Source organism: Pongo abelii, chromosome 22, assembly GCF_028885655.2.
Source record: "Pongo abelii isolate AG06213 chromosome 22, NHGRI_mPonAbe1-v2.0_pri, whole genome shotgun sequence".
NCBI lineage: Eukaryota > Metazoa > Chordata > Mammalia > Primates > Hominidae > Pongo > Pongo abelii.
The window spans coordinates 881,566-886,950 of record NC_072007.2 but is presented as its reverse complement, the minus strand read 5'-3'; positions in this window follow the sequence as shown (position 1 = coordinate 886,950).

Below are 5,385 nucleotides of genomic sequence, written 5' to 3'. Positions count from 1 at the left end.
CAGGTAGGTGGGTGACTCTCAGAACAAAATTCATCACATCTGTGAGAATGTAACTCTCCTAAGGGGACACATTCAGCCAGAGAAGACTCATTTATGAATCCAGTTCACTGCTGAGATTGGGACTGGTGTACTTAGGCCCAACATACAAATTCTCATACCTGGAATCTGGACATATGTGGAGTTGTTCATCTCATCCCTGTCGCTTTCTACAGGAGGGATTGTGACATACATCTCTGCCCAGCTCCCGAGTATTTTAGCTCTGTTTCCTGTGCCCAGCTCACAGATGGGATTCTGACATATCACTGAAGCCAGCACCCAGGTGATGTGACTTTTATCCCCTGCCTTGGTGCTACCCACAGGGGACATTGGGACTTATCACTTGGCCTTGCACCCAGGTAATGTAAGTTTTCTCTGTTGCATTAGTGCTACTCACAGGGGCATTGTGATGTATTGCTGGTTCCCACATCCAGGTTATGTGACTCTTCTCCCGGTGTCCTGTCAACAATGGCCATTTTGACATATTGTTGCATCCGAAACCTAGATGATCTACCTCTCTTTCCTGAGCTTTGCCTAAGGGGACATTGTGAAATATCTATGTGCCCATCACCCATGTGGTGTGATTTTCTTCTCCTGCCTAGTCCCTGCTTAAAGAAGGGATTGTGCCATATCACTGTGCCCAGCACCTAGCTCATCTTACTTTTCTTTTGTGTTTTAGGATTTGTTTGGAAGGAGATTGTGATACATTGTTGGGTCCAACTCCTAGATGACATTAATCTGTTGACTTTGCCCTGCAAGCAGAAAGCACTGTGACACATTATTGGGCCCAACACCAAAGTGAGTCTCCTGCCTGAACCCTGCCTACAGCAATTTGTAACATATGGCGTTGGGACATATCTCTGAGCCCATCAAGTATTTGACAAGACTCTACTTTTTTAACAAAGGCTTTGCCCTTAGGAGAGAGTGAGACATAATTTTAAGCCCAGAAAATAGGTGATGTTTCTTTTGTTTTTTGCTTGAGCCCCACATTGTGATGTATTTCTGGTCCCAACAACTGAGGGAAGGGAATCTCCTGCCTGGGTCTTGTCACAGGGAGCCTTGTGAAATATTTCCACGTTCATCACCTTAAAGATGTGACCCTCATCTTCTGCCTTGGCCGCGTTTACAGAAGGGAGAGTGAGTTATTGCTAGGCCCAGCACACAGATCATGTGATTCTGCATCCTGGTCTCTTCAGAGGGTTCATTTTGACATATCTCTAGACTCATCAACTAGATGCTGTGACGCTCCTATTCTCCCTGAAACCTATCCATAGTGGAGATTGTGAAATACAGCCTGGCACAGCACCTACATGATGGTACTCTCTTCTCACGCCTGGGTGCTGCCCACAAGGGTCATTGTGACTTATAGCTGGGTGCAGTCTTCAGGTGATGTAACTCTCCTCTATTTTTGGGCCCACACACCCAGGGCATTACCATATAGCTCTGCTCCTCTGACCTAGGTGATGTGACTCTCCTGTCTTTTACCTCCTCTTAGAGGGTATTGTGATATATTGCTGGGCCCAGAACCGAGCTGATGTGGCCTTTTCTCTTGCCTGGGCCCTGCATACATGGTGTATGGTAACACATATCTGGGTTGAACACGTAGGTGATGTGATTCTTCTGCATAGATCTTGCCAACAGGGGTATTATGACATACATTTCTATTCATTGCCTAGGTGATGTGACTCTCCACTCTTATCTGGGCCCTTCCAAAAGAGGGGATTGTGACATATCACTGACCCTACCACCAAGGTGATGTGACTGTTCTCTTTTCCCTGGGTTTGCATATTTTGGGTATTTTGACATATCCCTGGGCCCAACACTTAGGGGATAAAAGGTTTTTTCCTCTACCTTATACACAGAGAAACTTGTGACGTATTTCTGCATTCATCACCAAGAAGATGTGACTCTTCTACCTGCATCCTGACCACAGAGAGTATTGTGACGTATTGCTAGATCCAGCACCCAGATGATGTGACTCTGCTGCCTGGGTCCTAATTTGAGGAGTGGATTGCAACATACCCATGCCCGAGCATTCAGATAATGTGACTCTGTTGCCTGGTCCCTTTTCTCAGGGAAAGGACATATCCCTGACCCGACGTCCAACTGATTTTACTCTCCTGCTCTCTTTCTATATGCAGGTGTAATTGTGACATATATCTTGGAGCACAATTCACAGGTGCAATAATGACTTTCATATGTCAAACAAGCCAATAGGAGAGATCCTGCTTCTCCTACCTACACTTAGGGAAATGAAAAAAAAAAAAATCCCTGGTTCTCCTCGTTAAGACCATCCACTCTCTCACATATTACATAAATCTCTCACGTGATACAGAGTCTCATTACAGGGCCCAGCACAGAAGTGAAATTTTTTTCTCCTATTCACCCCCTGCACCCTCCTGACCATTATGATTTTCACCCTCACATATAAACAGAATCCACTGGTGAGGTCCTGAATTTCACAGATGAATGCAGTTTACAGTTGGAATTGTGGCTCTCATATGTAAAGATCTGACCACAGTTGGAATGGGAACTTCGTTATAAACCCAGCACATAGAAAGGTGATGATTCTCTTATCTGGACCCCGCCAATTGTAAAGATGTTGACTCATATGTAGTCTTAAGGCCACAGGTTTGATCATGGGTCCACACCAGCATGAAAATCTCAGAAAGAATTGAGACTGTCATGCATACCATATAAAACCCTCAGGTGCAACACAGAAAGTCCTAATAGGGCTCAGCACACAGTAATATAATGACATTGGGATGCACACCCAGCCAACATTGAAGATTGTCGTTCTTTCACATGATCATATTTCACTTTTGAGGCTCTGAATGACATACTCTAAGGCAGTTTCAAAAGTTGAAAAATTGAGCATTTTTTTCCTGTGTCTTTTGGCTGCATAAATGTCTTCTTTTGAGCACTGTCTGGTCATATCCTTGGCCCACTTGTTGGTGGGGTTGTTTGCTTTTTTCTTGTAAATTTGTTTGAGTTCTTTGTAGATTCTGGATATTAGCCTTTTGTCAGATGAGTAGATTGCAAAGATTTTCTCCCATTCTGTAGGTTGTCTGTTCACTCTGATGGTAGTTTCTTTTGCTGTGCAGAAGCTCTTTAGTTTAGTTAGATCCCATTTGTCAATTGTGGCTTTTGTTGGCATTGCTTTTGGTGTTTTAGACATGAAGTCCTTGCCCATGCCTGTGTCCTGAATGGTATCGCCTAGGTTTTCTTCTAGGGTTTTTATGGTTTTAGGTCTAACATTTAAGTCTTTAATCCATCTTGAATTAATTTTTGTGTATGGTGTAAGGAAGGGATCCAGTTTCAGCTTTCTACGTATGGCTAGCCAGTTTTCCCAGCACCATTTATTAAAAAGGGAATCCTTTCCCCATTTCTTGTCTTTGTCAGGTTTGTCAAAGATCAGATAGTTGCAGATGTGTGGCATTATTTCTGAGGTCTATATCTCTGATTTGGTACCAGTACCATGCTGTGCTGCTAAAAAGACACATGCACACTTATGTTTATTGCGGCACTGTTCACAATAGCAAAGACTTGGAACCAACCTAAATGTCCAACAATGATAAGCTGGATTAAGAAAATGTGGTACATATACACCATGAAATACTATGCAGCCATAAAAAATGATGAGTTCATGTCCTTTGTAGGGACATGGATGAAGATGGAAACCATCATTCTCAGCAAACTATCGCAAGGACAAATAACCAAACACCGCATGTTCTCACTCCTAGGTGGGAACTGAACAATGAGAACACTTGGACACAGGAAGGGGAACGTCACACACCGAGGCCTGTTTTGGGATGCGGGATGGGGAAGGGATAGCATTAGAAGATACGCCTAATGTAAATGAGGAGATAATGGGAGCAGCACACCAACATGGCACATGTTTACATATGTAACAAACCTACACATTGTGCACATGTACTCTAAAACTTAAAGTACAATAGAAAAAAGTTGAAAAACTGACTCTCGTGTGTGAGAATCACAGATGTGTTGATGACTCTCAGATCATGAGTCAGCACACCTGGGAATCTGTGATTTCAATTAGGGGAGAAAGTCTGCAAGAGAAAATGGGGCTGCCATGCACAAATTTAGTCCATATTGAGATAGTGACTTGTGTACTTAGATCAAACATATAGAAGGTGATCACTCTCATGCCTAAAACCAGAATATGTGCGTGATTAATCTCATCTCTGGAACTTCCTGCAGGTGTCATTGTGACAAACATACACATTTGTCCAGCACCTGAGTGATTAGACCCTTCTGTTTAAGCCCAGCTCACAAATAAAATAGGGACATATCATTGGACCTAGAACGTAGGTGATGTGACTCTATACTCTCGCCTTGGTGCTGCCCACAGGGAGCATTGTAACATATCACTGAACTTAACACCTAGGAGACTGGGGGCTCCTGCCTGAACTTTGCCCACAGGGAGGCTTGTAGCATATTTCTGCCTCCATCGCCAGATGATGTGACTCTCCTTTCTCCCTGCACCTTGCCCAAAGGAGAGATTGTGACATATCACTGGGCCTAGTAATCAGTAACCAGGTGATGTGCCTCTCTTGCCATGGCCTTACCCACAGGGAGTGTGGTGATATATCACTGAGCCCAATATTCAGGTGATTTGACTCTGCTGCGTGTACTCTGACTTCAGGAGGGGATTGTAACATATCCCAGGTGAGCACACAAGTGATGGGACTCCCTTCCTAGCCTCCAACCTCATAAAAGATTGCTGCATATCCCTGGCCCAGCCTTAGGTATGTGACTCTCCTACCTGGTCCCTGCCATGAGGGAAGATATTGACAGATCTCTGGTGAAGCATCCAGGTGATGTGACTCTCCAGCTCACTCCCTACCCAGAGGAGAGATTGAAACATATATCTTGGCCAGCTCACAGGTGTAATAATGACTCTCATACCTCAAACCTGCCACTAAGAGAAATGCTGTTTTTCCTAGTGAGGCTTTGGAAAATGGGTAGGTCCTAAGTCTTCTCTTTGTATGAAGGTCTTAGAGGAATACCACTCTCTCTTATATTATATAAAGCCCTTAAATGGCACAAAGAGTGTTATCACAGGGATATGTTGCATAACCTAGGGGAGGGGCCCAGTTATATGTCACAATTAGCCTAGGAGGGGGCAAGGCACAGGCATGAGAAGGGAGTCACATCACATGTGTGCTGACCTAAGTGATATATCATCATCCCCACTGTGGACAGATCTCAGTAAGAACAGAAGAGTCACATCATTCTAATAATGGTCTCAGAAACACATCACAATGACTCCCCTGGGCAGAAACAAGGGATAAGTGTCACGTCACCTGTGGGCTAGGCCCAGAGATG